This window comes from Ursus americanus, chromosome 9, assembly GCF_024610735.1.
Source record: "Ursus americanus isolate L20-20 chromosome 9, mUrsAme1.1.p, whole genome shotgun sequence".
Lineage (NCBI taxonomy): Eukaryota > Metazoa > Chordata > Mammalia > Carnivora > Ursidae > Ursus > Ursus americanus.
Window position 1 is genome coordinate 80,520,666 of NC_142135.1, and position 12,517 is coordinate 80,533,182.

A 12,517-nucleotide genomic window follows, 5' to 3' on the forward strand; every position below is an offset into this window, starting at 1 on the left:
ACAGTCCTTCTGAAGACTCTAGGAGAAAATCTGTTTGTTTGAATTTCCCAGCTTCTAGAATGAATGTAGCCTACATTCCTTGGCTTCTCCCCCCCCCCCCCCAACCGGCAATCTCATCATTCCTACCTCTGCTTCTGTGGTCACATCTAATTCTTGAACTCTGCTTCTCCTGCCTCCCTCTTTCACTCAGGAAGACCCTTCTGATTATTTTGGATCCATCCAGATATTCCAGGAGAAGCTCCCCACCTCAAGGTCCATAACCTAATCACATTTGCAAAGTCCCATTTCACAGATTCCCCAGATTCCAACAGCAACATCTTTGGGGGTATTATTCTGCCCACCACACGACATTAACAAATTCTTTCTTATCAATCAGAATGAAGCCCACAGTAACAGTATTCTTCACTGTCTCCAATGCATTCTTTGCAATAACATTGTCCAGTGAGTCAAAATTGATCAAATGTTTTCTCAGTCAGGATGGTTTCAGTTATGGGGAACAGAAATCTCAACTCAAATTCCTAAAATACAAGTCACCTTAATTCACTGTATTGTAAATTCCATATAGCATATTTTTATCTCATTTTACAATAAGTGTGATATTGCACACACCCTAGATTATAAACCCCTTATTGTCTGCTTTTAGCAGAGAGTCAGTGACCTTTCAGAAGGGAGGAGTATGGCACTTTGATCTTTTGGAGTGGACAGAATGGAATGGGAAGAAGGAAAGAGTCAGTCAGGAGGATTAAAAATACCAAAATGTGGGGCACCTGGGTGTTTCAGTCAATTAAGCATCGGATTTCATTCAGGCCATGATCTCAGGGTTCCAGGATCCAGCCCCCTGACAAGACCAGAGTGGGGGCTCCCTGCTCTGTGAGGAGTCTCCTTGTCCCTCTCCATCTCCCTCCCCCCACCATGCTATCTCCAAAAAATAAATAAATAATCTTTAAAAAAAAAATACCAAGAAGTTACCTATCCCGAAACCAATGAAACATTTCTATGCGATTCAACAAGCAACTCTTTTAAGTGTGGCTCCTCTCAGAAATACAGCATCCAAGTGATGTAATGGAGTAAATATCAGAAGCAGCAGCAGAAGACCTGGTTCAGCTGCTTCCCTGATATATAAACTCTGAAAATCACTTAATGCCAAGTCTAATTTTTCTATAATGCTCCCCACAATATCACAGGGATATTGTGAAGATCAAGTAAATTAATGAGTTTGAAAGAGCTTTACAAGCTCTCAAGTACTATGCCAGTGTCCACAATTCTTCTCATTTATTCTGCAGAGGAAATGGGAACACACAATTTTTGGAGCATGAGGGACTTCTTAGGAGAAAAAGCCTGAGTGGGACATTCAGTATACAGTCAGAGAGGGAAGTAGTGGGCCAGGGGAGAGGGCTACCCAGAAGAAATGGGAAATACAGACACTGTAGGTTAGGCCAAAAATTAATTTCTCAACCTTGTATGTTATCAGTGACAGTGGTGATAGTAATTGCCCTATAATCAACTGAACATCATTTTCTATATTATCCTTGGTGTACTATGCCTATGATAAAGGATCTCAATTCCAAAACTACTTGAGAATGAGTACGGGCAGTATACCCCTCTTCCTTAGGCATACCCTAATTGCCAACATCACAATATAATACAAGCCCCACATGGATCAAGTAGCAGACTGTCCAACAAAGAGAATGGAAGAGGCAGACCTACTCAATCAAACCACTTCCGTGACATACATTCAGCTTAGAGGCTTATCTGTCAATCAGAAGGTGCAGATGACTGTGTTTGCCCCGTTCCTCACTTCCTATGTCCTGACACTGATTGGGAACATCCTCATTGTCGTAACTATTATCTATGACCACTGGCTCCATACCCCTATGTATTTCTTCCTCAGTAACCTATCTTTTATTGATGTCTGCCACTCCACGGTCACTGTCCCCAAGATGCTCAGAGATATGTGGTCAGAAGAGAAGCTCATCTCCTTTGAGGCCTGTGTCACCCAGATGTTCTTCCTGCACCTCTTTGCCTGCACTGAGATCTTTCTCCTCACAGTCATGGCCTACGATTGGTACGTGGCCATTTGCAAACCCCTGCAGTACAGGACAGTGATGAACTGGAAAGTATGTGTGCTGCTGGCTGTGGCCCTCTGGACGGGGGGACACCATCCACTCCATATCGCTGACCTCCCTCACCATCAAGCTGCCCCACTGTGGTCCTGATGAGATTGACAGCTTCTTCTCGGATGTGCCTCAGGTGATCAAACTGGCCTGCATGGACACCCACATCATTGAAATCCTCATTGTCTCCAACAGCGGGCTGATCTCTGTGGTCTGTTTCGTGGTCCTCGTGGTGTCCTATGCGGTCATCCTGGTGAGCCTGAGGCAACAGATCTCTGAAGGCAGGTGGAAGGCCTTATCCACCTGTGCAGCACACCTCACTGTCGTCACACTCTTCCTGGGGCACTGCATCTTCATCTATTCCCGTCCATCCACCAGCCTCCTGGAGGACAAGGTGGTGTCTGTGTTCTTCACCACAGTGACCCCTCTGCAGAACCCCATCACCTATACTCTCAGGAATGAAGACACGAAGAATGCCTTGAACAAGTTCATGGGAAGGTTGGAGGGGAGAGGGAAAAAATGACAATGTCTAGGCTCTTAAGAGGCCTGGTGCTCCACATCCAAGAAATGCCTTGCAAAGAATAAGTCACCTAACATTTATCGGGCTTTACGACTTATGAATTCTCTTCGGTCCAATATTTGACAATCATACCAGCAGCTGTGATTTTCAGGATCTTCCATATGCTGGAAATTGTTCTAGGCACTCTATATTTACTCCATGCCCACAGCCACTTGAGAGGTAGGTTTTATGTTTGTTTACAATGATGGAACGAAAGCTCAGAGAGAGCCAACGGTATGCCCAAGGTCACCCATCTAGGAAATGCTGGAAGCAGACTATTAAGCCAAGTGCATCAACACAAACTCATGCTATTTTCACTACACCATGTCGCCTCTCCGGGCTGTTGTCTTAGGGTGGTAACTAATGTTGAAATGAACCTTTAGATTGCTGGGCAGCACTTGACTACATCATTCACTCAGATGCTTGCCTAAACGGCTCAGCAAACACCGGTGACTCAGACCAAGTGAGTTTGCTTACGACTTCAGTGATGTAGAAAGAAGACTTTGAGTCACTGAAGGTACTGATATCCTCAAGTGGCCAGGAAAAATCTGCCATCAGAGCAATGAAATGGGGATATCTTACTATTCATTCATTTGACAAATTTTTACCAAGCACCTGTTATGTGCTAAGGACCAGGCTTACAATAACACACACACACACACACACACACACACACACACACACACACACTAGTCCCTCCTTTATGTAGTTTAGAGTCTAGTGAAAATAGGAAACAAAAATATAAACAAATACATTTAATTACAGATCATAACAAATCCTGTAAAAAAAAACACACTGAATGTTGATAGAGAGTTTCAGAAAAGACTGTCTTCAGAGTGGTGAGGCAAAGAAGGTCTCTTTGACAAATGACATAGAAGCTAAGATCGGAAAGATAAAGAGGAGGCCTGCATGAAAAAAGACAGGTGATGAACATTCTAGGCAGAGGAAATGGCAGGTGTTGGGAAAGACCCTGGCTTGGTCCAAGCAAAGAAAGGGTAGTGTGGTTACAGCTTAGACCCTAAGGCAGAGAATGGTGAGAGATGATGGTGAAGAGGTCAAAAGAATACTTTCATGTCTTCTCAAGGGTCAACCAACTTTCAAAATGGTGCCAAGACAAGGCAAGGGGGAAGAAAGTATTTTTAAATGGTACTGGATCATCTAGGTAGATGGGAAAAATTAATCTCAACCCTCATCTCACGCCATGTATCAAAGGAAACTTAAAATGGATCACAAACCTAAAATTTAAAGCTGAACTGTAAAATTTCTAAAAGAAACTAGGAGAAAATCTTCGAGACTTTGGGGGAGGTGAAGATTTCTTAGGACACAAAAGGCATCAATCTTAAAAGTAAAAGAATGATAAATAAGACAATCCAAATATAAACTTCTGCTCTTCAAAATATATCATTCAGAAAATAAAACTGCAAGCCACAGCATGAGAAAAAATATTACCAAGACATATATCCAACAAAGATCTTGCATCCAGAATATACAAAGAATACTTTGTTTACTCTTATAACATAGTGACAAGAAGAAAAAACTAATCATAATAAATTAGCAAAATATTTGAACAGACACATCACAACACAAGATATAGGAAAGGATAATAAGCAGATTAAAAGATTCTCAGCATCATCAGTAATTAGGAAAATGCAGAGTAAACCACAGGAATTTCAGGCCTAAAATTAAATATTGACAATAACAGTTATTGGATGTTAAACTCTTCGACTTCTGATGAGAACATAAAATCATACAACCACTTTGGGGGCACCTGGCTGGCTCAGTCAGTGGAGCGTGAGACTCTTCATCTCAGGGTCATGAGTTCGAGCCCCACAGCAGGGGTAGAGTTTATTTAAAGATAAACAACTTCAAAAAATCATACAACCACTTGGAAAAACAGCCTTCTAGTTTCTTACGAGCTGAACATACACTTACTATATGATCCAAGAATTCTACTCCTAGGTATTTACCCAGGAGAAATGAAGACCTGTGGCCAAAATAACCTGTAAGTAAACATTTATATCTACTTTATTCACAACTGCCAAAAACTGAAAACACCCAAATGTCCATCAGTAAATGACTGAATAAACAACTGTGGCATACCCATACCATGAGATATTATTCAACAATAAGAAGAAACAAACTGCTAATACCCACAAAAGATGTAGGTTAATCTCAGAAACAGCATGCAGAGCTAAAGAAGTCAGGAACAGGGAAGTTCGTACTGTATGATTCAATGTATATGAAGCTCTAGGAAAGACACATCTAATTCATAGCGACAAAAATCAGATGCTTGCATGCTTGGGTGGAGATAGAGGGATTGGCTGGGAAGGGACTGAAGAAACTCTCTGGGTGATGGAAATGCCCTATATCTTGACTGGAGACATGGTTACGTGGGTGTATATATACCTTTGTCAAAATTTCTCAAACTGCCCAATTAAAATGCATGCATTTTATGGAACTAAATTCTACACCAATAAACTTTATTTTACAGTAAGTTCTTTATACATTTCCACCTTGATTTTATCAAAGTATTATGAAAAATACAAAATAGTTGCAGGAATGAGGAATCACGTTCAAAGTAAGTTTAATTCACTACAAATCATTGATGGCTTAAATAAACACCTTGAATCTACATTGAAAGGTAAAATTAAAACCACTTCAATTTATAGAACCTAAGTGTGATATCACTTCCCAGAGGCAATAACCCACAGAATCCACAAATCAAGAAAATAAGTTATCTCACAAGTGTACCTGTTCCTGAAACTCAGTCCATGCCCCAAATTGTGATCTTTTACTAGTGAAACCAGAAGCCTTCTTTCAAGTTTTCCAGATTCTTTTTTTTTTTCAGATTTTATTTATTTATTTGAGAGGGAGAGAGAGTGAGAGAGCACGAGTGGGGTGAGAGGCAGAGGGAGAAGCAGAGTCCCGTCTGAGCAGGGAGCTGCACTCCAGGCTCCATCCTAGGACTCCGGGATCATGACCTGAACCGAAGGCAGACACTTAACCGAGTGAGCCACTGAGGAAGCCCCAGATTCTTTTTCCTTTAGGTTCCACCATGATCGTTTCCTTTATGTAAGTAAAAGTTAATAAATCCTTCCCTTTAAAAAAGAAGTTCTGCTCTGTGCCATTTGATCTGATTCTGTTTTTTTACTTCCACTGTCTTGTTAAAGATATGGCCATAATTATACTTGTGACTCCAAATCCATTGTGTGCCTGACTTCATGAAAAAAACCTGTTCCTGTCTGAGATGTTTGATGGCACTTTTTACCTCCTCATTCCTCAAGGTGTAAATGAGGGGATTTAGCTGAGGGGTGACCACCGTGTAGAAGACGGACACCACCTTGTCCATGGAGAAGCTGGTGTCTGCCCAAGGGTAGAGGAAGATACATGGTCCGAAGAAGAAGCCAACCACCATGAAGTGGGCTGAGCAGGTAGGCAGGGCTTTCCGGCGCCCCTCAGCTGACTGTTTTCGAAGAGAAACCAGGATGACCGTGTAAGAGGTGACCAAAGCCGGGAAACAGGTGAGGGAGACGGTTCCACTGTTAGACACAATGAGCATTCCCGTGAGGTACGCATCTGTGCATGCCAGCTTGATGACAGGGGGCACGTCGCAGAAGTAGCTATCAATAATGTTGTGGCTGCAGTAAGGTAGACGAATGGTCAGGAAGGTCTGCACCAGAGAGTGAACAGAACCCCCCAACCAGAGAGCAAACACAAGCTGTACACAGACCTGATGTTCATCACATTGGGATAGTGCAGCAGAGCACAGATGGCTCCATAACGATCATAAGCCATGATGGTCAGCAGAAAGATCTCAGCACAAGCAAACAGATGTAGAAAGAACAGCTGTGCGATGCAATTATCAAAGGAAATCATCTTTCTCTCCAAAAGCAAGCCCTCTAGCATCTTGGGCACAGTGACAGATGAGTGGCAGATGTCAATAAAGGACAGATTGCTCAGGAAGAAGTACATGGGGGTATGGATATGCAGACTAAAAACTATAGTAACTATGATGAGAGTGTTCCCCAAAAGGGTCAGTACATATGTGATGGAAAATGCTACAGAAAATAGTGCCTCCAGCACCCAGCTCTCAGTGAGTCCCAAGGAGACAAATTCAATCACTCTTGTTTGATTTAGAGCATCCATCCAATGAATTGTCAAAGGACCTTGTGGCGGGGGGGACCATGAAAGCTAATTTAGCTTTAATATTACAGGACTAGAACTCACTGAAGTGATTCTACATTCCATTATGAATTGCTTATTTATTATCAGGGCATATAAAATAGAAGAGCAACCTAATAGCGACTGTTACAATACACCCATTGTGTACCAGGAGCTGTTCCCAACATTTTATATACACATTTCTAGTAACCACAACTGCACCATGGCATAGGCATTACTATTCCTGGCTTGCAGATGAGATACATGAATCTGACAAGAATAAGTCAAGTTGCCAAAACTCTTAGCCACTAGTTGGCTGCCTTTTTTCATTTCGGTCTAACCCACAGATAACACCAAATTAATCTTCCAAAATATGACTCCCAACTAAAGTCTTTCACCATTTCACTCTTCCTATCAAATTAAATGTACATCCAAAGCCTGCAACAGACTAATACCTGTTTATTTTTCCAGTCTGGAATCCTCCTTTTTCCCCTATGTACTCCTCTCTCCAAGCAGGTTGGTTACTGCTTCTGCCATGTTACCCCCACCTTCAAGAAAACTTTGCTGGGGGCGCCTGGGTGGCACAGTCCTTAAGCCTCTGCCTTTGGCTCAGGGCGTGATCCCGGCATTCTGGGATCGAGCCCCACATCAGGCTCCTCCGCTAGGAGCCTGCTTCTTCCTCTCCCACTCCCCCTGCTTGTGTGACCTCTCTCGCTGGCTGGCTCCATCAAATAAATAAATAAACTCTTTTAAAAAAAAAAAGAAAAAGAAAAGAAAACTTTGCTGATACAATCAAATCCTATGTCTACTCTTTCATGCCTATTTTATGGTACTGAAATATTAAAAACAAAAAAAACACTTCTTTCTGTCCATTACATTGAAATTTTCCTAAAAAGCAATAACTACTGGGGCACCTGGGTAGCTCAGTTGGTCATGTGTGTGAGTCTTGGTTTTGGCTCAGGTCATGATGTCAGGGTTGTGATATCAAACACAATCCCATGTCTCTCTCTCTCTCTCTCTCACATGAGTAACTAAATCTTTTCTTTAAAAAAGATCTTATTCTTCATAGTATATTATGATATTATTTACCTAGCTGCCAACCAGAACAAGTGGAGAAAGAAAACTTCTCTGAGGCTCTTAAGTTGTTGTTGTTGTTGTTGTTGTTGTTGTTGCTTTCTAAGGGTGGTGGGACAGAGGGGCAGAGGGGGAGCGAGAGTGAGAATCTTAAGCAGACTCCACACCAGGGCAGAGCCTGATGTGGGGCTCAATCTCACAACCCTGAGCTCAAGACCTGAGCTGAGATCAAGAGTCAGATGCTTAACCCACTGAATCACCCAGGTGCCCCTTCTCTGAGGATTTTAAAGGTGAGGATGCTTTAAGGTAAGAACCAAATAGTGTCCTCTTCTCTCTGTCCAGAGAAAGACTCAAAAGCACCTCCCTCAGATATTCCAAGGATGCGGTCCTGGTGAGTTATGTCTCAGAGAGTGACACTGGATCAGGAAGCCCAGGGGAGCAGAACTCTCATGCTTCAGCTGTACTCTGCCATTTCTTCTCCAGAACAGCCCAAATCGAATCTGTATGCTGACTTTCAGAGCTCAGGAAAGACAGGCTTTCTCTGGTGGTAGTAAAGACTCCCTTGCTTCCACAAACAAGCAAAGACTGAATGACCATCTGCCAGTAGAAGAGACTCCTTCTCTCTTTGAAAGAGTGTATCTCATTCGACATTCATTCCACAAACATTTGTGAATGCCTAGCAGGCACTGTGCTAGTGATGGTATTGATCCCTTCCAACCTCAAAACTCCATAATTCTATGACTTTTTTGATGACTAGAGAGAAGGAACAGGTGCTGTGGCAAAATCTAAAAGGTGGCAAGGCATAATCCTAGACATTTTGAGGAATCATAGAGGGTGTGTGTATTTGTGGTATCTTAGGGGTGCAGGGGTGCCTGTGCAGAAAGCAACACATTGAAAAAGTATACTGAGTCCTGAGACAGCAAAGAGGTTAAAATAATTCTCGTAAGTTAAAAGGCCTTCTACTAAATGTATAAATACTACACACTTGCGCAACATAACAGACAAGTGTTTGAGAATGGGTCTTGCTCAGTACCATGAACACACATGCATACGGGTACATACCCCACAGAAGGCATGTCAGGCAATGCAAGTGAAGAGGTGGTAAAACTCACCAATGTTCTTCAGTGACACAGGGGTGATGTAGCTAACTGTTATCATGTTCTTTCTTCCACTACTTCCATAATCCCTTCTGAAATGAAACAGAGAGAAAGCAAAATGTTTTAAAACACTATGACATTAGTACCTGGTTTTCTGTTAAAATAATTTCACTCTTAGGGCAGACGCCTGGGTGGCTCAATCAGCTGAGCATCTGCCTTCAGCTCAGGTCGTGGTCCCTGGGTCCTGGGATGGGGCCCCAAGTCAGGCTCCCTGCTCAGCGGGGTGCCTGCTTCTCCCTCTGCAGTTCCCTCTTTTTGTGTTCTCTCTCTTTCTCTCTCTCTCTGTCAAATGAACAAATAAAGTCTTTAGAAAAAAGTAGTTTCACCCTTTTAATTTGGTCTCTGGATTTTTTTCAAACTCCTTCCTTCTCTGTTAATTTTTCGTTTGTCCTTTTCAATATTTCTGCCTTCTTCTAGCCAGGTAAGGTAGAGTACTAAGCCTACTTGCCCTTTCCGCTTTGATCAGTAATTATTATGCGCACTATTAGAACTATCTTTGAACAGGTTCCAAAATCTGTTCATCAAAAGCCATTCATTTACTCAACAAATATTTTGTATATAAGGAAAATACTCATTTTTAATTAATACAAATAAATAGCATACATTAAGAGATATAAGCAAATACTAACTTGAAGCTTAAAATTTTGCATCAAGAAAAGTAGAAAAGTGTGTTGATCATGGTAATCATGTCACAATGTACATCTTTATCAAATCACATGGCCACCTTAAATACATTCAATCTTTATTTGTCTGTTGATTACACCTCAAGAAAGATGGAGGAAAAAAGAAAATATAAAATTTTTTGAGAAGCTGTGCCAAGTAAAGCCAGTCTTCGGTTCTATTGTTGTTCTGTTGAACTAATGAACATTACTGAGTGAGGACCTATTTTGTCAGGCAATGTATCTGAAAATTTGGATTCTGGGGCACCTGGCTGGCTCAGTCAGTAGAGCATGCCACTCTTGATCTCAGAGTCCCGACTTCAAGCCCCACCTTGGGCGTGAAGCCAAATAAGTAAGTATGTAAGTAAGTAAGTAAGCACATAAGGAAAGAAAGAAAGAAAGAAAGAAAGAAAGAAAGAAAGAAAGAAAGAAAGAAAGAGAGAAAGAAAGAAAAGAAAGAAAGAAAGAAAGAAAGAAAGAAAGAAAGAAAGAGAAAGAAAAGAAAGAAAGAAAGAAAGAAAGAAAGAAAGAAAGAAAGAAAGAAAGAAAGAGGTCTAGTACTAATCTTAAAAACATTTGGATCCTGCTCTTTTTTATCCCTTTAACCAACTGATCTATCATAACTGTGGGTACATTTTGTGCAGATCACTTGACTTTATTTTCACAATCTGGAAAGCAGGTAAGAATTTGATCTGGTGATAGGTATTAAGGAGGGCACGTATTGCATGGTGCACTGGGTGTTATACGCAAGTAATGAATCATGGAACTTTACATCAAAAGCTAGGGATGTACTGTATAGTGACCAACATAATATAATAAAAAAATTATTTTAAAAACTTTGATCCCAGGTTTTTAAGGAAATCAGCAGAAATCTTATCTACTAAGGAGTAATTGAATTAAAAGGACCAGAATCCCCACTAGATACCCATATCGGGTATATTAGTGTGTGTTTTGTATACTGAAATCCTTCATAAAGCACTGAAAGACCCTGAAACCCATCCCTTTCTGCCCTTTGCCTTTTCCTTTCACCTTTCACCTTTCACCCAAGCTCTCTGCAATCCCCACAATAGCTTCACAGAGGAGACAGTAACAATTGTCTGGAATCCTGTTTCCAGACTCAAGACTGCAAGACTGACTCTGGCCAACATCCAGCCTGCTGGCCTGCTCTGCAGACATCAGATTGGCCAGGCCCCAAATCTCATGAGCCAATTCCTTCAAGTACTCTCTCTCCCTCCCTCAATATCTACCTTAAATAAGCAACAGTAGTCATTATTACTTTATAAAGGGGAGGCAGGAAGAGGATAGGAAAACTCAGTGTCATCAAACCAAATCGATCAACCCGCTAACTCTATTAAACTCTGATTCTCTTTTAAAGGCCAAAGCAATATTCTCCAATGTAAAATCAGTCACATTACCTCACAGACTTATCTTGCTTGTTTAAAAGAGACTTCCCACTGACATCAAACACTTACTCTTGTACCTCCTCCTGATTCAACTGTCCTCTTATACCCTGTTACAGAAGCCCAGGATGGAAAATCCTAGAGCACACAATTTACACAGGGTAAATTGCAGTCTTGAAAGCTTTGGGATTTTTATCTGCCTCTGCCTGACACAGGATTTTGAAGTGATCACTGGATGACTAGAATGGAATTTGTCATCAATGAATACTCAGGGGTACTATTATGAGTTTTCCATTTAAATGAATTTCCTGTTATTAATCTCTGTCATTTAGCAATTTAATAAGTAGACAATAAAACCAGCAGCCTCCAAATATAGATAGATTTCCAAACCTTTGGCAATTAGCAGGACATCAGTTTGTTCTGCCACTGTACTAACCACTGCAACATCCACCAGAGAGCCGAAGTCCACTTACAAATGAAACCTCACCCATGAATCCTAAATGAATTGCTATCAATCCACAGGCTCCCAAAATGCCCAACAGGCAGCCTGAAACTCAATAAGTTTCCAGAAATATCTGACTCAACACCTCCTCATTTGTCTTTTCTACTGTTTCAGGAAAATTCAAAGCCAGAAATTACAATCCGTTCTTAACAGATTGTCCACATAAGATAACCTCTTTACATAAGGCAAAAATATCAAGATGTTTGTACCAGTGGGTTTTCAATCTCCCAAAAGCAGCTGTGACTACCTAAATCAAAAACAATAGTAATGTATTGTGGAACTAACAACATGCAGGAATAAAACATATGAAAATAACAACCAAAAGACTGGAAAGAAGAAGACGGAAGTTGGAAAGATTCCTATATTATGCAGGCAGTGGTATCAACATTATTTGACGATGTACTGCATTAAAGATGTATTCTCTAAATGCTTGACAAACAGTTAAAATAAAGTGACATGGCTAATAAGGTAATACTGGAGATGAAATAAAACATTTTCTTTAAAAGCTCAGTGACAGGCCAGTCAGTGATGGGTATTAAGGATGGCACGTATTGCATGGTGCGCTGGGTGTTATACGCAAGTAATGAATCATAGAACAGTACATCAAAAACTAGGGAGGTACTGTATGGTGACTAACATAACATAATAAAAAATATTATAAAAAATAATTTAAAAAAAGCCCAGTGAATCCAAATGATAAATAGAAACATAAAAGAAAATGAGAATAGAAAACAAATAGCAAAATGGTAGTTTTAAACCAAACCCCATCGATAATCACATTAAATGTATATGGTCTACCTTGTTCCCAAAATAGATAAAGAACACTTACAACTCAATAAAAAGACAACCCAACTTAAGAATAGGCAAAGGACTCTAATAGACATTGTTCTG

General features: G+C 40.8%; 2 pseudogenes; one reads left to right on the forward strand and one right to left on the reverse strand.

Moving 5' to 3' along the window:
- Positions 1 to 1,676: 1,676 nt before the first annotated feature.
- On the forward strand, positions 1,677 to 2,637 carry LOC123786831 (olfactory receptor 4E1-like; annotated as a pseudogene).
- Positions 2,638 to 5,773: 3,136 nt separating this feature from the next.
- Positions 5,774 to 6,819, reverse strand: LOC123786784 (olfactory receptor 4E2-like; annotated as a pseudogene).
- Between the last annotated feature and the right edge of the window lie 5,698 nt (positions 6,820 to 12,517).